This window comes from Felis catus, chromosome C2 (genome assembly GCF_018350175.1).
Source record: "Felis catus isolate Fca126 chromosome C2, F.catus_Fca126_mat1.0, whole genome shotgun sequence".
Classification (NCBI taxonomy): Eukaryota; Metazoa; Chordata; class Mammalia; order Carnivora; family Felidae; genus Felis; species Felis catus.
In genome coordinates, this window is record NC_058376.1 from 82,601,448 (window position 1) to 82,622,122 (window position 20,675).

At 53.1% G+C, this 20,675-nt stretch overlaps 1 long non-coding RNA gene across 2 annotated transcripts; it reads left to right on the top strand.

Moving 5' to 3' along the window:
• Positions 1 to 900: 900 nt before the first annotated feature.
• LOC109503538 lies at positions 901 to 2,686 on the top strand. 2 transcript variants are annotated; one of them, XR_002745576.2, is made up of 3 exons: positions 901 to 1,015; positions 1,933 to 2,100; positions 2,536 to 2,686. It is a non-coding gene; the product is annotated as an uncharacterized LOC109503538 (long non-coding RNA). The 2 variants fall into 2 exon arrangements; XR_006585204.1 differs by having other exon boundaries at positions 972 to 1,111.
• The last annotated feature ends 17,989 nt before the right edge of the window (positions 2,687 to 20,675 follow it).

Genomic DNA, 20,675 nt, shown 5'->3' on the forward strand with positions numbered 1-20,675 from the left:
TGCTCGGCCCAGAGGTGGCTCAGCACTCCCCTGCTCCCCCTTGGGGATATCTGCCCGGCAGCCAGGGCGGGATGCACCTCTGGGAGGACAGACAGAGAGGCATTCAGGGGTTTAGACGGGGAGAGACAAAGGTGGGGAGGAAGCAATGGAATGAGAGGGAGAGACAGGAACCCAGAGGAGGAACAAGGAAGCTATTCAGAGTTAAGAGAGGGGAGGCCGCCGGGGAGAGAAAAGATGGAGAAAGAGGGGAGAAAAGAGAGACAGACAAGCAAAGGGGTGGTGGGCAGAGGGGGAGAGTGAAGGAGTAACAAAGATGGGCAGAAAGGAGACAAAAGAGAGGAGAGAAAAGGAGAAGCAGAGGAGACAGGGAGAGGCGACCAAAAAGAGGAGAGGAGAAAGGAAGGAGGCAGGAGGGGAGGGAAGGAGAGGGAGAGGAGACGCCGGCGGGCGGGGGACGGTGAGGCCGCGGGAAGCGCTGGGAGAAGGAGAGGGAGACAGTGAGCTCGACGCGTAGGGCTGCGGGGCCGGTGGGTGGGACCGAGTGCTAAGCCTTTTCTTTCTCTTTTTGGGGTGGGCGGCGGATCTCCGCCGAGATAACCCAGCCAAGCCCCCTGCCCCGCGCCCCAGCGAGGGGCCGCAGCTGTATAAATACCGGGGGTGGGGGAGCGAGGCTGCTGCCCAGGGGTCAGCGACACCGGAGAAGGCTTTGCTGTCATTAGCTAATTGAGCCCCAGATGTTAAGAAAAGGTTACGTCCTCCTCCGGAGAGTTTTTCTTTTTAAACACTTTACACAGACTCCCCGGCCAAAATGGCCGGGAGGGCCGGCCACCCCCACCCCGGCCTCCCTTGGCCCCGCCCCCCCGGGCCCCCGGCCCCCACCCCGACCCCCCCATCCGGCTCCCCGAAGCCGCCAGCCGCGGCTGCTGCCCCTGTAATCCAAGTGGCCTGCCCGGAGGCGCGGCGGGGACCACCGGCGGTGGAGCCAGCCCCCAGCCCGGGCCGCGCCAACTGGGAGGTCAGCCCGGAGGGAGGGCGGCTGGGAGCGGGGGACCCCGGGGAGCGGGGCTCTCAGGCTCTTAATCCCCCTGAAGGTTGCAGATCAAAGACGCTGGTACGGAGGCAAAGGCGGTGCGGGTGGGGGCGGGGGCTGGCTCGGGCCGCAGCCTTCCCCCTGCTCTGCGGGCTGGGGCTCCCTGGCCCAGGACCCCAGGCTGCCAGCTCAGCGGAGGGGGGAGGCTCCGGCTGCCGGCTGCCGGTTGAGGACCGCAGGCCTGAGGGAAAGTTGCCCAAGCGCCCCCACAAGGCCTTCATGGAACTTGCCCCTCCCCTGGGGCTGAGGAAGGGTGTTTGTCCAGACCACTCCCAGGGAACAAAACTGTAGAATGCCAGGCACTTGATACATATTATTTCATTTACCCTTCACAAAAACCCAATGGGGTTTTTTAATTGTTGTTATTATTAGTTCATAAATGAGGAAACGGGCTTCTAAAAGGTTAAAGACGCTTGCCCAAGGACACACATGGCTAAAAGTGGCAGAACTAGAACCCCACAGGGCTCAAGGCCTTGCCTTGCTTTTTCCCCTCACTACTCTCCTCCAAACCCCCTACCCTTCCCTCTCCGCTCCCATCCCCTTCCTCTAGCCTCCCAGGCTTCTTCAGCCCCCGCGAAGGGATCCACCCACCTGTGGCCCTGGCAAGCGGGGTGGGGTGGGGGAGCAGCATAGTGCCAAGGGCGTGGCCAGCGTGGCAACAGCTACGGGCTAAATGTGCGGGATGGGGCTGGGCAAGCATGTGCCTGGGTTGAATCTGAGCTGAAGGAATGTTCATGTTGCCCCTGTCCCAGAGGTGGGGCTCCCCGCTCAGAATAGAACCAAGCAAGTCAGAGCTGGAAGGGGCCTTCAAGATGATCTGATCCAACCCTCTTGTTTGATAGATGAAGCTGAGCCCCAGAATAGTGATGCGTCCTCGTCAAGGTCACACAGCGAGTTGGCGGCAGAACCGGAATGAGAGCGCAGGCCTTCACTGAGTGCCTGCTTGGTGCCCCACACCGGACTAGCTCTGCACACGTGATCTTGTTTAAACCCCGCAACAACACTGCAAGGTGGAGATTATCATGTCTGTTCTCGAGATGAGGAAACTGAGGCTCGTGTCCTAGATCTCCCAGTGAGAAAGTGGTAGAACTAGCTTTGAACTCAGAACTTCCTCACGATTTCCCTTCCCATGCCCCCCAGACTATTAAGGTTAAGAGTGGAGACTGAGGGATGGGGCGAGACACGTGCTCAACAGCTCTAGAGACACAATAGGAAGGGAACATAGGCTGAGAAACGTCTCATCCTCAGCTTAGGCTAGACCAGCTCTCCATGACCTTCATAAAGTGGCCCAAATATTGAGGTCCTCCCCAAATTCCATTCTGAGAGGGTAAGTCTGGGGGTGGGGGGGTGGAAACAAGGTGGTTAGTGGCCCTTCACAGTTGTGAGAGTCTGGAGATTCAAGAGAGGTCTTAATCCACAGGCTTCTTTCTGATTTCCTACCTAAGGTTCAGCTGAGAAGATGAACAGGCCCTAAGGCTTAGCTGCCCCACCCCAGACCCACACCTGGCTTCCGGGGGCAGCGCTACTCCAGCTCCACAGTCAGACTCCAAAAGCTTCATCCTCATACCTCTTCCCCTTCTTAGCCTCCTTCTATGATCCTGACTTACCATTTCTTAGCTTTCTACTGGCTCCATTTCACTCATTTATCCATAAATGTATTCAACAAAAATTTATCAAGTACCTACTATGTGTCACCATTGTGTCGGCCCTGGGGATACATCAGAAAGCAGACTGCTCTTTAGAAGCTTGCAGTCCAGCAGGAAGACAGAATTAACTACATAGATGTGTAAATAAATTTGTAATTACAAATCGGTGTTGTAAAGGAAAGTACTGGGTGCTTTGAGAAGTTATAACAATAACATTCCTGAATGTACGGATGAGATGATTATTAAGACAATAATTACCCAAACAGGGGGGCTGAGGCAACTCCTCATTTGTAATCATGCCCACAATTCTACAGTGGGTCTCCAGTCCTCCCCCAATGGTGACCACCCAGTGTGTCCCAGAGGGTCCAGCTGATGATGTGGGTGGGAGTGGGATGATTAGATGATGGCTCCAGTGTCAACAGTCCCCTCTGCTAGCCAGCTCAGGATTGGGGAGGGCCCAGTCCAGAGCTGGTGAGGAAGCTGGGAGAGAGGCAGGTGAGGGCCAAGGCTTGAGTCTGGGAGCACTGGGAGAGGAGGGGGCAGTGTGCCTACTGATGAGTGTGTGAGCCTCCAGCATCACTCCAGGGAAAAATTCCTCCTGCTCTGCCTTTTGACTGGGTCCTCCTGTACACACACTTAAACAGATGCACTCTCCCTGACTCTTTAGGGAAGGGCTGGACCAGCCCACAAAAAGCATAGTAGAGCTGGACAGGTCCTGCCTTGATATCAAACAGCGTTGGGCTCAAATCCCACTTCAGCCAGTTTCTGACTGTGTGACCTCAGGCAAGGCTCTTGGTATCCCTCAGCCTTCGTCCCCTTTGAGGTAACATGAGCCTCTGCCACGGAGGGCTGTGAGGATTTGATAAACTCATGTGCGGAAAGCACTGAATACAGTACCCAGCCCATGGTTCACCATTAATGAGGGACGGCTGTCACTCTGATTATATAACCCGATAATTAATATATAATGGTAATAAAAGAAACCTCACTCATGCCCTCTGGGCTCCCACCTGGTTTCTGAGCCTCTCTGGGAGGTCACTCTCAGTTGGCCTCCCGTGAGAAGGAGTTTTACAAGTCTGTGAAAATTGTCCCAGCAACCCAAGAACCTCTTGAGGTCCAGGCAAGGCACACAGTAGGTATTCAGCATTGACTGGGGTAGGTGGGGAGAGGTGGAGAAGGAAAGCCTGGGAAACCCCCATGTGTGCTGCCGGGGGTGGGCACAGCACCTCTCTGAGCACAAGGCCGGCCATCCCACCACAGTGAGGAGCTCGACATGCTATGCTGTCCTGGCTCTACACTCTTCAGAGGCTGCAGGGACAAGCTGGAGAGGTCTGACTTAGTTGAGCCTTCCCAGCCAGACAGGGAAAGTCATAGCCACAGCCAGCACGCTGGCTCAGCCTCTGCAGGGCACAGAGTGCACCTGGAACCCATTAGGCCTGGCCAGGCCCTTGTTCCCTCTTGGCATAAATAGAGTGAAGAATTTGTTTTGACTACTTCAAATTGTGCAGATTTTAGGGCCTGAGAATTGGAAGTCCCCAATGCCCTGATGGACAAACAGACCAAGAGACAGAGGGCTGAGGCAGCAGGAAGAGAGTCCAGTCCCGTTCCTGTTCCTTGTTACCATCTCTGCTTAGCTGGGCCTCTGATAATGGTAATCACAGCCATGCTCCATGGAGTGCGAGCTGCTTCCTCAAGTGTCCTATCTTCTCAGCAACCATGCAAGATAGAAATTAGAATCCCTGACTTCTAGGTGAGGAGGGCTATTGACTTGCCCCAGGTCACTGAACTAGTAAGTGGCCGCTCTAGATTCTACACCAGGTTTGTCTGACGTCAAGGCCAGTGGAAATCTTTCCAGGGACCACCACGAAGACTACAGTGGGGGATGGGGTAGAGCCCGGGGTCACTGTCAGAGACACAAGGCTCACAGAGCTGAAGTCACTCAGATCCTCACCCCAGCCAGAGGACAGGAGTCTTAACCTCTGCACTGGGCTCCCTCTCCCAAGTTACCAGCTCTTGACCTCAACTGCCCCAGGGAGTTGTGCCCCCCAGGTCAGGGTTGGGTTGACCTTGGCAGGAGGGAGAGTCTGTGGGCCCTGGGATGCTGCCAAGACCTCGTGAAATGAAAGGGAACCTTGTCCTGTCCCACACAGGGCCCATTCTCTGAGCACTCTTGAGCCAGCCTGGCCTCCATGGACCAAGACCTGATCCCTCTGTGCCAGCTATTCATAGACTCACAGAAGAGCATCCGTCGCCAGGGGCAGGGCCCTTAGAAGTCCCCGAGCCCAGCCCATAAAGTTTACAGTTATGGAAACTGAGGCCCAGGGAAGGGAGGGACTCCGTCAAGGCCACACAGTGAGTTAGTGGCAGAACAAAGACTCAAGCCCCATCTCTGGCTTCCGAGGGCTGAGCCTTTTCTCCAGGATCCTGGACCTCACTCCAAATAGGTAGCCCTGCTTTACTTCCCTCCCTTATAGAGACGTCCACAGCTGTGCTCCCTGACCCCCTCTTTGCTCCCCCAGAAGGACTGGCAATAAATACTTGTTGGATTCTCCATTTGTAACTGTTCAATCTCAATACCCAAGCTAAAAGGGCTGCCTTGTGAGGTAATGAGTGCCCCATCCCTGGGATGGTCAAACAGAGGCTGGATGACCACCTGCCATGGAGGTTGCAGAGTGAGGAACTTGTTGTCTGAGAAATGGTCTCCCTAGACAGCCCCAGCTGACCTGGCTGGTCTCCTCATAGCCCCAGGGTGACCCAAGTGAAGATGAGGCTTTGTAAGAGCAAGAGACCCAGAGGGGGGGGCTGGCATCTAGTGGAGGTGACAGATTTGTAAAGGTACTGTCTTTTTTTTTTTTAATGTTTATTCATTTTTGAGAGGGGTGGGTACAGAGAGGGGACAGAGGATCCAAAGCAGGCTCTGCTGACAGCAGAAAGCCCAATGTGGGGCTCAAACTCATGAACCATGAGATCAGATGAGCCAAGTCAGATGTTCAACCGATTGAGCCACCCAGGCGGCCCTGTAAAGGTACTATCTTTACAAGGATACCCATCACCATTCCCTGTCCTCCAACTTCTCATACTTCCTTGACCATGGGCGGGGGGGGGGCCGTGGTCAGCAGTGTGGTCCCCACAAGAGCCACCCAGTAAAGTACAGGTCCTCTTGGCCCTCTGATTCCACTGTCCCCTGCATCTTGGGACACAGTCCCTTGAGGCCACATCAGGGTATGAAATTCTAGAGGAAAGCAAGGCCTCCTGGGAAAAGGGAACCCCAGCTAGAGATTTTCAAGGGGGACCAGACCAACCCCCTCCCAACTCCAAGCTGTGCCCTTGACATGGCCCAGCCTAGTGGGTCTGTTCAGACTCAAGAATAGAGACCTAGAGTAGTAGCCTGTACTTGCTTGCACACTCCCTAACCAAACACATCTACACTCTAGAGATTTCCTGAGACCTAGAAAAGGAGGTGTAGTCTGGGAGTGGGGAGAAGATAGGTTGGTCAAAGATATTTTCCTGGAAAATAATAATAGAATGTAGCTGCAAAGAAAACATTTTCTAGGAAACAAACACTGCTGCCTTTCAGCATTCTCTCAAAGGAACAGAAGATACCTCAAAAGTCAGCCCCTTTTGTTGGCTGAAATATCTCGATGTATCATAATGGGGATCTGGTTGAAACGGGGTGAGGCCCAGGTCCAGCAGGGACCCAAGGGCAGCACAAAGGGATGCTGAGGGGCTCTGGCGGTAGCCACAGGAATCTGGATGGGACAGACTGGGAGGCAGGAATGGGACGCTGTGAGGTGGTACCTAGAGGGGAAGGCTGAGGAAAGACCATGCTGGACCCCTGCAGGCAGAGGCCCGTGGATGACAGGACTAGGCGGTTAGGGCAGGGTGGCCGATCTTCAAGTGCACATGGCTGGCCACATTGTACTGGCTGTATCCTCCTTCTGTATCCCAGCCCTTCAGTGATGGCCCACAAGGCACAGGCCCAGAGTTCATGTGTCCCCAGCGGGGCAGCAGCCAAGCGGAGCAACAGCTCAGATAAACACCAGCCATGGCAGGAGGGATGAGGGGGAGCAGAACCACTGACATTTCAAGAGTCTAGGCAAATACTGAGGGGGTGGGTTTGCGAGGGCTTCTATGTTTGGGAGCTGGGGACACCTGATCATTATTAATACTTGAGTAATAAAGGAAAGAGGTGATCCTTTGGAAGGCTGGGAGACTTGCAAACACCCAAGAGGCAAACACAAAATCAACAGCCTTTGACTGAGAATCTGCCCCGCCAGACCCTTTACACTACATTGTGTCCTTCATGCTCACCACAGCTCTGCCAGGGAGGTATTATTATGCCCATTTGACAGATGCAGAAACTGAGGATCTGAGAGGTTATGTGCCCCACACAAGGCCAAAGTTATTCAAGGGCAGAGGCTGGACTCTTGGCTATTGTCCTGGCCGCTCATGAGCAACAGGCTTTCCTCTGCCAAGCACTGAGAAGGGCTGTAGCAGCGGTGCCAGGGGACTGAACCAACCCCGCACCCTCATACGCCTGAGGTAACTGAGGCCTAGAGAAGTGAAACAACGTGCCTGAAGTCATACAGCTCCTCAGGAGTTGAACCAGGCCAGAATTCAGGGCAATAAAAGTGTTCTAAATTGCTGACCAGCAGGGCATTCCTCCCCCCTCCCCATGCCGCCCCCATCAATCTGTCACAGCCACCCTGGTTCAGCTCCTGTAGTTGTGAAGTTGTTTTCTTAGACTCCTCCCCTGCCACACACACACCTGTTGTTTTGGGGGGCTTGAGGCAGGGCTGTCTGAGCAGGATGCTGCCCCTCATTTCAGCCTTCCCTCCCCCGCAACCCATCGGATGGTCTGTGCCCCCCTCCCCTGCTGCAGCCCCCAAGGGACCCTCGGTCTCTGGTTTTTGTCAGGCCTGAGAGCGGGTGGGATTGATTTACGAGAGGAGCCCCTACCCCCACCTCACCCTGAGCCCTTGGTCCTCCTCCCCCTTCTCCTCCTCTTCCTCTTCCAACTCCTCCTCCCCTGCCTGACTGCCTGCTCAGTTTTCCACAGAGTCAGGATTTCCCTGGGGCCGGGGGCTCCAAGCCAAGAACAACACAAGACCGGTTCCCCCACCTCCCCTGCCCCTCCTATCCCCCTTCAGCTCACTCACCCGCCACAGTGGCCCCTCAGTCGAGAGGAGGGATTGAGAGTAGAGGTCCAGGCCCAGTCTGATCCCGAAGGAGGGGCCAGAAGCTGACGTCCCTCCCATCGTGAGCCACAATTGCCCCCCCTTCCCTTCCTGAGAAGTGCCTTTCTTCTACGGCCCCCATTGGCGCTTGCACAGAGACTTTGCAAATCCACACTGGATGTGAGGAGGACAGAATTCTGAGAGCTCAACGAGGTGGGGTGGGGGTGTCTGGAGTGGCGAACAAGACTTGTGACCCACACTCTAAGGGGACAGGTTGGTGAAGACCCTTGGGGATCCATACGGAGGGCAAAGCAGAGAGGACTCTGGGATCCTCTCTTGGCTCTGGGAGGTGGAAGGGCAGAGAGGCCTCTGAGACCCCCACACTGGAGGTGGGTGGGAATAAGTTCTCCCATTGGTTAGTGGGCTCAGGGAGAAGTGGGGGGGGGGGTCCGAAACAGTCTCTCCTTCCCTCTCCATGGAAAGGAACTTGAGTCACAAAGGAAGAGATGGGAACAGAAGGAAGGACAAAGGCAGACTCTTGCATGATGGCAGTAGTGTTGAAGAAGCAGTAAGCCAGACGGACCCCTGGGCTGGGATCAGAGCAGGGAAGGATCAGGGCAGAAAGAGGGTGGGGAGGTGCGGGGGTCACTGCTTATTTCCTAGTCCTACTTCCGGCTGGCTCTGAGATTTGATTTTGGCTCCTGAGGAGGTGTAGAGATATGGAGGTATGGGGGTGGGGTGGCTGAGAAACCCTGTTTCCTCCCTAGAAAGAGGCCCAGACACCCAGACCATGGCAGGCAGACACAGAGCTTCTCCCTAGAAAAGAGTTCCAAGACTCTCTGCCTTTGGCTAGTGCGAAGAGCCTACTGTCCTGTGCTTTGCAACTCCCTCTCTCAGCCCCAGGCACCTCCCCCTCCCCCCATCAGACTAGGCCTGCATCCCTCGACAGGCTGCATGAACCCGGGTGACCCCTCCAAGGTTGCCCCTTTCACACAGCAGCTCCTTTGATGAGTCTCTGAAGGCTTCGGTTTTCCTCTGCTGCTGCAAGCCCCTGCCTGGCCCCAGAGTGAACCCCCCCAACCCCCCTCCCCCCCCCACCCTCCCCTCATTTCTGACCCATGCCTATCCCTAGCTCTGCCTGGGAAGGAGAGGCATTCCCCAGACTGCCCAGGGCACCCCCTCCCTCCCCACCAGAACATCTCCCTAGTTAGAACAAGGAATGAGAATCCACGTTTTAAGTCACACCTCAAAGGCTCAGCGATGGACTCCTTCCCACCTAGCCCTCTTGCTGAGTTCATCCTTGCATCTCAGGCTTAGCACAACACAGGGGACTCAAAAAGGAAACAGAAAATTTTGAATGAGTACTTGGTAAGATGGGGAGTCACAGAGACTTCTCTGCCTCAGAGGTAGGGCAGGAACAGGGGAAGGATGTAGGAGGATCACAGCTGGGCGGTCCTAGAGAGTGTCGTCGAGGGGTGGACACCTTCCCTCCAGGACAGGCAGATGGGTGGCTGGGGCACCTGACTTCTCCCTCCTATACCACTGCAGGCAGTCCAGGGGAAGACAGGGGGACAGCTGCCCCCTCTACCCATCACAGCTCTGACCTGGTCTCTAGGGAATACACAGGGGGAGTCCTGTCCAGCCCCTCCCCCTCAGCCTGGGCCCAACCTCCTCCACTCCCCAAGCAACCCCCCTCCCCCCAGGCCAAATCTGGCCAATTTGTTCTAAGACTGGGTTCTGGTTTCATAGCCTCATTTGAATGATTTCCAACCAGAATTCCTGCCTCCTTTGCAAAGCTCTGCCCTCCCATCCCCCAGCCTCCCTGCCGCCTGGGCTGCTGCCTCGGCCAAGGCTGGTATGGAAGGAGAAGTGATGACCTGACCACCCCCACCCAATCTGAAACGACACAAGCCATCCCCCCTTCCCCTCTGGGCACTCCTGGCCTCCACACAGCTTGCAACCCCAAAAAGGAGGCTGCCGGCTCAGCTCTGTCTCAGGCCTGAGAATGTGGGAGCTCAGGCTCTGTTGGCAGTCTCCTCTGGGGCCTCAGTCACCCTACCTGTGCCAGGAGCAGATGATGTTCTAGATCTGAGCCCAGAGCCCAGCCCTCCCCACAATAGCCTTTAGTTGCCAAATTAGAGTGAATGCCATACTACTAACCCTCCCTGCCTGCCCCTGAACACATTCTCTAGCCCCCAGGAATAGGAAACGCTCTGTTTCAGATACCAGAGAAAGGGTGTCAAGAGGAAGCTTCCCCTTAACAGCCGGACTTGTGGGGGGGGGGGGGGAATAAATTACAGGCAGCCCCCAGGGTGCTCTTTCATTCTTACCAAAAGAGAGATCAGGCAGAGATTCTGTTCCCTGACCTCTTTCTAGTGACTGTATTCTGACCCAGAGTCAGAGCTCCTTGGGGTAGGGGGTCTCTCTTCCTCCAGGCCCTATGCCAAGAAGGTAAGCCGAAGGAAGTTTCTCCCTTTGTTTACAAAAGAGGGGTATGAGGCCCAGAGATACTTAGCAAATTAAGATCACACAGCAGGACCTGAGCCACAGGCTGATGTGTCCACCACCCCACACTGCCAAGTCTGGCTCAGACTGGAGGGCACTCCTCAGCCCTCCTCCCTCCGAGGGGCAGCTGAGCAACCATCTGCAAACCCCTCCCCTGGGAGGTGATCCTGGAGACGGGTCCAACAATCTGTTCTGCAGTTCAGGTGTGTCATTTCCTGAGCCCTCGGGTGGGGGCTGGGGTTGGGTATGGCCCTGCTGGCACCTGTTCGGCACCTTCATTTCTCACATGCAGAACCGGGCTTCCGGTACAGGGCTGCAAGTGCAGCCAGGAGCCCTGGGGCCGAGTTAAACAGAACAGCACCCCAGTCCTCCCCACGCCACGACAGCCTCTTGCCTCCTCTTCTAGACCCCTGTGGGCTCCCTCTCTTCAAGGCCCCCCTCTCAGGTACCACTCTTATCAAGTCTCAGACAGCCTGGGTTCAGATACAGGCTCTAACTTTTACTAAGCATGGGACCTCAGGTAAGTTCTTTCTCTGAGCCTGTTTCCTTATCTGTAAAATGGGGGAATACTGTCTTCCTTACAACGTCAAAGGTTGCTATGAAGAAAACTACATAAAGTCTAGGGGCGCCTGGGCGGTTCAGTAGGCTAAGCATCTGACTTTGGCTCAGGTCATGATCTCGCGATTCGTGAGCCTGAGCCCTGTGTCGGGCTCTGTGCTGTCACCACAGAGCCCACTTCAGATCCTCCGTCGCTTCTTTACTGCCCCTCCTCTTCCCACACATGCTCTCTCCCTCAAAATTAAACATTTAAAAATTGTTTAGAAAATACAGATTAAAAAGTTTATATATATATATGTGTATATATATATACATATATATATATGTATATATATATACATATATATATATATATATAATTAAAAAGTCTAATACAAGACCTAGTCATCCCCTTCTCCTCCCTTCACATATCCTGTGTTTAAGCCTAGTACAAGCCCAGTTTAGGAGGAAAAAGTGTCCCCAGCAGAGTCAAAAGTCCAGCTATTCAATATCATAGATATCTCTGAAATCCAAGGCAAGATTCCCAGCCTCTGTTCTTTCATCTGAAAGCATAAACATGGTGTAGATAAAAATGAGACAAGAGAGGTGAAATAAAACAGTGGGAAGGGAAGGGTACAAACCCCAGTTTCTGGCTTCCTTGAATGCCCATGACCCACACTGAGGTCTGGTTGTGAGAGAAGGCCCATTCCTGGGTCAGGAAGAACCCTCTCCCCATTTTTCCTCCCAGGGCCATTCTAGGGTCTCCATGACTCATCCTCCACAACAAGCAGCTCTTTTTTTGTTAAGCACCAAGCTGGGTGCCCTGCCTGCTGGCGCCTGGCCCAGAAAAAGGAGTCAGGAGCTCTGGGGATGGTCTGGCCTCCTCAGGGGTTCCAAGGCTAGCTCTCACTCCCACCTGCACCCTGATGCTACTTCTTTCTGCTCAAGCCTTGGAAATTTCCAAGGACCTGAACTTGTGGGGACAGGAAACAGGACACAGCTTCTCAAGGTGATTCCCATGAGGCTTTGCTGGTACCTGGAGGCCATGGGGACCCTAGACCTGTGATGTAATCATCCTCCCAAACCCATACTCTCCTAAACAGACACGGTGCAGAGGCTCCTGAGTTTATCTTCCCCCAGAAAAAAATAAATAAATAAATAAATCTACATACTTTATTACCTCTTAAAAGCACTTTGTTAATGGCCTACTATGTGCCTCACACTCTTTGCATCGTCTTGTTTTATTCTCTCAGTAGCCATGTGAGGTGGAGGTTAATTAGTTCATTTTACAGATAAGGAAACTCAGAAAGGCTAAGTGAGCTGTCTAAGGTCATATAGTTCCCATTTAATAGAGCTGAGGGCTTACAGTTGCATGTCTTCAGAGGTGGATACTGTCTTCAAGCTCAGAAAGGCTTTATTTCCTCCATTCTACCTGAATGCCCCTTCAAAAAATCCCTTCTCTGCCTGAGAATAGATATGGCTGTCCCGCCAGCCCCACAGAGCATACCTTCCCACTGACGCTGTGCCCCTAACACTTCCTGTGATGCCTGTTAATTTCCCACTCTGATCACTACTTCCAACCCTGGCATCTGATTGGGTCCTGGGCCTCTAGGGTTAGGCCTGTTAAAGACACAACAGGGGAATGAAGGAGGAGCCCTCACAACCACCACTTGCCTTTTTCCTGCCTGGTTGTTTGAAAGGGGCTTTCCCTGGACATCAAGGCAGAAGAACAGAAAGAGAAACTGAATGGCTGAAATCCATTCTGCAATGTCTCTGTACTTGGGGGTGATGGTAGGTAGATGAGGACCAAGCTTTGGTGCCTTGTTAGGGGTGGGGGGTGGGGTAGGACAGGACAGATTCTATATACTACTGTGGAAGAAATGGCCAGGAGAAGGCATAGATATATCTAAAAGAAGGTGTAGGGGCCATAATTTGTGAGTTTTCTTACTCTCTTTTATAGCCCTAAATATAGGAATTCCTTCCTTTATCCATCGAACCACCTGAACATCCACTCATCCATCCAACCATCCATTCATCTAATCATCTAATTGTCTATCCATTCATTCACCCTACCATTCATCTGTCTTTCCAGTCACCCATTCATTTATCTACTCATCCACCCATTCACCCATTCATCCAGTTATCTATCTTTTCATCTATGCTTGTGTATCCTTTAGTCTTTCCATCTCTCCCATTTTTCCTTCCTTCCTTCCTTCCTTCCTTCCTTCCTTCCTTCCTTCCTTCCTTTGTTCTTGTATTTTGAGAGAGAGAGAGCCTGGGGAGGGGCTGAGATGAAATCGAGAGTTGGATGCTTAACCAACTGAGCCATCCAGGCACTCCATCCATCCATCCATCCATCCATCCATCCACCCATCTATCCATGCATTTTCTCATCCATACACCTGCTTGCCTATCCTTTAATCCAGTCATCCATCCATCCACATATCCATTCATTTATTCATTCACCTACCCATCATTCATTCATCCAACTATTCTTCTTTCATACATACATTCACCTATCTATTCATCATTCCATCTATCCTTCCATTTACTTTTTCATCTACCCATTCATTCACCCATCCATTCATCCACTTATCCACATATACACACATGAGTACATGTTTATTTTATTCCACCCATCAATACATTCATCTATTAACCCATTTATACAGAATTAAATTAAATAATTTAATAAAGTTCTCAGCACAGTGCCTGGCACAGTAAGCATTCGATTATGGTAATCACAGTAGATTTTAAGTTTTATTTAAGAAGCAGAATAGTATGAGAATAAGAAGTATCAGCTCTGGAACAAAACTACCTGGATTCAAATCTTGGCTCTGCCACTTACTAGTACTATGACCTTGGACAAGTTACTTAATTTCTCTTAACCAAGCTTTCCCATCTGTAACACAGAAATGCTAAGAGTACATTTCAGTTGAGAGTTAGAAATGTAGAGTTGTCCTGGAGATTAATTGCTAAATGTAAAACACTTAGAATGGTGCCCCACACATACTAAGCTCTCAACACATCACTATTACTATCCATTCATCCCTCAGGCATTATTGAGCCCTTATCTTGTGCCAGACCTGGGCCCATCTTCCTGTGAGACATGCATCATCAAGAAGGAGCATACATCAAGGCAGAGAAGACAAACAGGAACACTTACAATGTACTATGATAAGGGCTCTCAGAAAGGCATGAAGGATGCTTGCAGGAGCAGTGAGGGAGGCATTCCCCACACACCCACCTCGGCCTCTTCTCTTTACTCTACAACTCTCGAAGGCAATCTTACCTGTTCTCCAAACTTGGTCACTGGCCTCCATGCTCAGACCTCACTCCTGAGCTCCAGATCCATATATGCAATGCCTGCCTTACTGGGCATCTCTCCTTGAAAGCTCCAAACTTAATCCACTGTTCTCCTTCACCTATACTGTTCTTCCTGTACTTTCTGAATCTATAAATGGTCCCAAAGTACACCCAAATACCCAGTCCTCAGAATCACCCAGGCTCAGACTTCTATTGTCTCTCCCCTCCCACATCTTGCCAGTCACTAAACATGTTGCTTCTTACTTCTGCAAGATCCCTTACACCTGCCTCCTCGTCACCTCTACAACACCTCCTCCTCACCCCATCTCCATCTAGGACCTTATTACCCTTCACCTACACTGTGGCCTCCTTCCCTGCTTCCTGCTGTCATCTCTGTGTCCTCCAGTGCATCTACACCTGTCTCACTCCACTTCCCAAGACACCGTTCTCATGTCACTCAAAATCCATCAGTGACACTTGAAATATTTCTGTCACCCTATTACCTGTCTTTCTCCTCCACTGGATTGTAGGCTTCTTGAGGGCAGCTCACTTACCTCTACTGCCTGAAGCTCAGTGTCCGGCAAAGAGGAAATCTCAACAGGTGTTCATTGAGAGGATGCATTATTTTAGTAAACTAGGAGGTGAGAATGGAAGAAGCTGCAACTGGGGGACCTGAGTAGTATAGGAAAGTCTGTACCAGCTGCTGTCAGAGAATTTTGTTAAAAATTAGCAAAACAAGTGCTCGCTTTGGCAGCACACCTACTAAAACTTAGCAAAACGAGAAAAGGATTGGTCAGAGAGGTCACGGTGGCAATGTCTGTGAGTGAGAATAGTCCAAGTTGGGTACACCCCAGAAGGCCCCCAGGTGGGGAGAAAAAGGGATTTGGGGACCAGAGATTTCAAAACTGGGCAGACAAGAGGAAGTGGTGAGAGACTGGAATATCAGACTTCCAGTCTTGGAGATGGCTAGATGATAATAAGGATCAATGTGTAGCTCAGTGTGTTGTTGAAGGCCAATTGGAAATGAAGAAGATCACTGGAGGGGGCGCCTGGCTGGCTCAGTCAGTAGAGCATGCACTCTCAGGGTAGTGAGTTCAAGCCCCACGTTGGGCATGGAGCCTACTTTAAAAGAAGAGGAAGAAGGAGAATAAGACCACCCAGACCGCCGCCACCGCCACCACCACTGGAGGTGAGAGGTCAAGCTAGAGCTGAGAAGAATCTGGTCAGCCAGGCACCCCAAGTCCAAGGAAGAAGGCTGACTGTGAACATGAGGCTCAGAAAAAATGAGGGAGGTGAGGATGAGAAGAAGGTAGTGTAGGAAGATTTCAATAGTGGAGGTGGTTTCAAAAGTAAGCAGAGAGGACGTTGGGAGCACAGTGCTTGGGAGTGGTGCTGGGGTGGCAGTACGGGTGGGAGTCGCAGGGTATGTGGGAGGCCGTGGTGTCTGGGGAAAGTCAGCTTCTGTACCCCCCACATTCCTGGAGACACACCCTTGCCTGGTCCTCCAGGCCAGTACCTCTCTCACCTGCCCCAAGTTCAGTGCCCAGAGGAGGGAAAGGGGTTCAGGGACAATTGTTTCCTGCCTCTCCTTCTCCCTGTCAGGGCAGGATAAAGTGGCGTAGGGGGTCTTCCCCAGCCCCCAGTAGTCAGGATCGGGGCAGCCACCTCTAGGCTGATGTCACAGCAGGCCTTCAGCCAGAGCCTGAGTCTGTTTTCATTCCTGCCCCATGAGAGGGGAATAATTAATGAGAAACAGAGAGGGGCAGGGAGGGGAAGTGGAGGGACAGAGCTCTTGCCTGTCAGACCTGTGCCCCCACCCCCAAGCTGGAACCCTATGCATTCCTGGACTGTGCTCCTACCGATGCCTTCAGTGCCTGGGACCCAGCTCTCCTCTCTCCTCTCACCTCTCTGAAAAAGGAAAGCTTAGGTAGCCGTTGCCCCTGTGTGCAGAGCCCTCTCCTTGTGGGGAGAGTGTCAATTTGAAGTGACCCAGGAAGGGCCTGGGTGTGCCATAGAGGTGTGCAGCACTTCTAGGTTCCCCTGGGCCCTCTTCCAAGGTATCCTGCTAGAGTGGGAAGAACCCAGAATAGTGGATAGGTTAGATCCAATTCAGATCTTGGCTTTGCCGTTGACTGGCTCTGGGACCTCGGGCAACCCATGTAATCTTTCTGAGCTCTTCTGTAGAAATGGGGATAGAACGCATCACACGTACTCAGAAATGCCTGTGGACAAATGTGCCTTGAGGCAGGGAAGAGGTAGAGCAGAGGGCTACAGAAGTGGTGACAGATAGGGTGCCCACGGAACACTGCAGAGCTGTAGAACTGCTGGGACCAGGTGCCCACGACCGGCCCTCTGGGCTATGAGAAGTAAATGGCTGAGCTGGGGATGAATTATGAGGAAGGGAAGGCTTAGTCAATGGCATATGTCTACGACCCTGTTTCTTCCTCATCCTCTGAGTTAGAATGGTCTCCGTGCCCCTAGACTGCCCTGCTCGTACAAGCCCCAAGACTTTTGCACAGACTGTTTCCTTCTCCCTTCCTGCTAACTGCTAATAGCCTCTAAGGCTTAATTTAGGTCCCCTTTTCAAGCACCCTTCTTTGACAGAATTCCCAGCCTGAGTCCCTTCCTTACAGTTCCTGGTGCTTACCTAGCTGCAGCACTTACTGTACCACATTGCGTCAGCGGATTTATCTATCAGTGATCCCCTCTGAGCTGTGTGCACCTCCAAGGAATAGGAGCTATAGCTGGTTCACCTCTGTATCCCCAACTCCATACACTGGGACTGGCATACAGAAGGGTCCAACTGAATAAATGAATGAGTGAGGGAGGGAGTGAATGAAGATATGCTCAGGGTCAGATACCAAAAGGTTAAAAGGACTTGGAGGGCAATGGGGGCCCCAGCTCCCTCTCCTGGGCACCAGATAACTGGTTAAAGGACCCTCAGCCTTGCCCAAGACTAGCTCAGGTCTCTAGAGCTGTGATTTGGTCCCACATCCATTAACATTTACCTTGACTTGTAATTTTATACATTTCTTGGTATGACTATGTGAATAACATCCATGTTCCTATTAGACTGAGTTCTTTAAAGCAGTGGCTATCTCTATTTTTGCTCATCACAAATTCCTAGTGCCCAGCAAAGCACCTGGCACATAGTAGACATCCAGTAAACTTCACCTGAAGAATGAGTGAATATTGGGGAGGAGTCCCCCACTCTAAGCCAGATCCCAGATCAGTATGCTAAGGGGATAGATGCAGAAACCACATTCCCTCCACAACTTGCTGGATTCTCTACCTCTTAATGGACTTTTGCACCCTTGTTGCCTTCAAACCACCCAAGCCCCAACAGTCCTATCCCAGGAAGTGGGCCAGGGCCTGGGCTAGGCCTGCAGGAAAATGTCTAGCACCCTGTGCATGGAAAGGGGATGGTGGATTTCCCCAAGTGCCTTGGTTTATTCAGCTCCTGCTATGCGTCAAGCACTATTCAGCATTTTCCTATCTTTTCCTATAAGTTATTTACACTTCATACTAATAAAAATATTAGCTGCAATTTTTGAGTACTTCCTATGATCTTGGCACATACTTTACATTCATTAACCGACTTAATGTTTGTAACAGTCTCATGAAGTAGGAATGATTACTACACCTTTTTACAGATGAGAGCATTGAGGCACAGAGAAGTCAACCTGCCCAAGGTCACAGACTAAGAAGCTGGGCCTTGACCCCAGGTCTGCCTAGACTCTTAAATCTGCAGCCCTTCCCACTGCACTACCCCAGTCCCCCCAGATTTCCAGTTTCTAATCCAGGGTCTGGCCATTCAGGCTTAGATCTAAGGGCTGCTGTCCAGGTCCTTCTCCCTGGAGCCACCCCTGTTGGAGGGAGACACTGCTTAGAGCAGTTTACTTTCCCTACCTGTCCATACTCTGAGTTTAGGTCATTTGGGGCTGCAACTGCCCCTCTGGGGCAGATGGGATAAGAGAGGTGTGCCAGAGTGCCTCTCCCCCAGCCTCAATACTCCCTCCTTCCACTGGCTTCCCTTTTTAAGCACTAACTTGGGAGATCTAATTTTCTGCCCCCAGGAGTGTGTAATTAACTAAGACTGGGCAGAATAAGACTGCACTACCTCTCATTCCTTTTCCGTCCCCAGAAAAGACAGACCCCTCCTGAATACCCTCATTCTTTCTCTCCCCTAACCACGCCCCACCCCTCCCTGCATCACTGCTCAGAGGTCTTGAGGACTCAACCCAACCCCCAGGGAGATACAGGTTAGCTGGGTTAGGCCTCCCAGGTAGGAATGCACCAGAGCAGGGCCTTCAAGGAGGGGTCGGCTTTAGTGCTTTGTGGTCTTTGCATCCCTTCCCCCACCTCTTCTCAGTCACGGAAGCTCTAGCGGCCTGTAGGTTGGGTAGTTGGGACAGAGGGTCTTATAACAGAGGACGTGTGAACCTGAATAAAGGACGTGACTTAGACACATGGTGTGGGTATGGCTTGGGTAAGCGTAGGGTGTCCCTGTCTGCTGTTTCAGTGGTTAAGTGAAAGGAGAGAGGTGGGCATGCAAGGGAGTACAAATCTGAACACACATGGAGGGAGGTATGTGCGGTGAGCTGCATAGGGCACATCCAACAGAATGCCTTACGTACCCCGGATTTCTGGAGTCAAGACGTCCCTCGACATCCCTAGAAATCTTCGGCCTGGGGTGCACACACCAAGTGCCCTCTCTGTAGGGCTCCTGGCCCCCAGTTCCTCTGGTGGCGCTCCACGTCCACCATCCCGCCCTCCTTGCGGACCCAGTAGGGGGCGATATCTTACCTCTCCGGGTGGAGCCCCCATCCCAGGCTCCCGCTAAGACTATTAAAGTGAGGGGTAGGGCGCTGAGGGAGTCAGTCCAGGAGACATGAGCCACGGGCCCTTCCTCACCTCGGAGCCTCAGGAGCAGGAAGTGGACACTTGAGCAGGCGCTTGGAGGGCCCCTCCCCTTTATCTGTACCCTCAGTCCCGGAATGCGGCGCGGGGTGTGCAGGACGCCACTCCGCACCGCGTCCCCTCCCCTGGCCGCCCGAGACACCTCGCGCTGTTGACAGCTCTGGCGCCTGGGTCCAAGGCGACCTGGGGGGGCGGGAGGGGAGCGCACCGTCCCCGTCACCCCCCACCCTAGGCAGTCCCCTGCCAGGAAAGGAGGGTTCCGCGGAGGAGCTCGGTGCCCACCCACCTCCCGACCCTCGGGGACGCGGAGGACAGAGCCTGACGGGGCGCCCCTCCCCCGGACCAGCCACTGCAGCGCGGCGCTCGGCTCCGTGGGGGGAATACTAAGGAGCGGGCGCGGCGGGAGCAGCGGAGCGCGGGAGCGCGCGGCGGAGGGGCTGGAGCGGGCGGGAAGCCCGCACTGCGAGCCGCCCGCCGCCGGCTCCCCTGAGCCTGCTCTCAGCTCGCTGGCCCGCCCGACTCGGAGGGCCTGTCTCCCTGCGCCGGAAGTAGCTACCCCTTGCCTCCCCGTCCGCAGCAGCGCCACCCCCGGACTACCTCCCCCACTGAGAACTCTGCCCTGCCAGGAAATGTCCGGGAGATGTGTGGGGCCCGCGGCGCGTGAACCCGGAGATCTACGGGGCTTTGTCCACGCCCCTCCCCCTACCGGGTCCAGCCAAGACTCTGATTTAGGGAATGCGGGTACCTTGGAAACCTGTTCCACGCCCTGCAGAGGTTTACTGCCAGAGTGTCCCTCCTGACACTGGGAAAAACGACTGCACTTGCCTCCCTCCAACTTGTGTGTTTCTGCATCCAAGGGGCCTCTGAGCGCCGCCCCCCCACAATTTCTCCTTTGACATTTCCAGAAGCTGTTTTCCTAATCCTCTCCCTGGTTCTTGTTATTTATCCTCTGAACCTTTCAAGTGTGCAGGCAGTCTCTGGGTGGGAATCCCAGCCCCAGGATTCACTTACTGGCTCAGCGACTTTGGGCAAGTTACTTAACCTCTCCCTTTCCTCCTCTGTAAAAAAGAGATAAAAATACTTCCTTCCTTGGCTGGTTGTTGTGAGATTAAATAAAGATCCATGTATAAATGGAGCATTTTAGCCCAGTGCCTGGAGCATAGTAAGCGCTCAGTAAAGAGTACCCACACTTCCGGTCTGATGCTTGCTGAAAGGAGCTAGCCTCTGCATCTCAACACCAGTGGCCTCTTGAGCCCTTTGTCCAAGGCCACGTGACCTTGGGAGCTGACCAACCCCTTCCACCCTCCACTCCCTCAAAGACAATGGGTGTGAAAGGGCTCTGTCACACCATGCGGACTCCAGCATCTGCCCTGGCCCCAGGAACACCTGGGCCTGAGAAGGCAGAAACTCAGGAGCAGTTTGCTTTCTACTGTTACCACCCACTTCCAAGAAGTTAGATGCAATAAGGCCAAAGCACAAAAGGGAAGGTGAGCC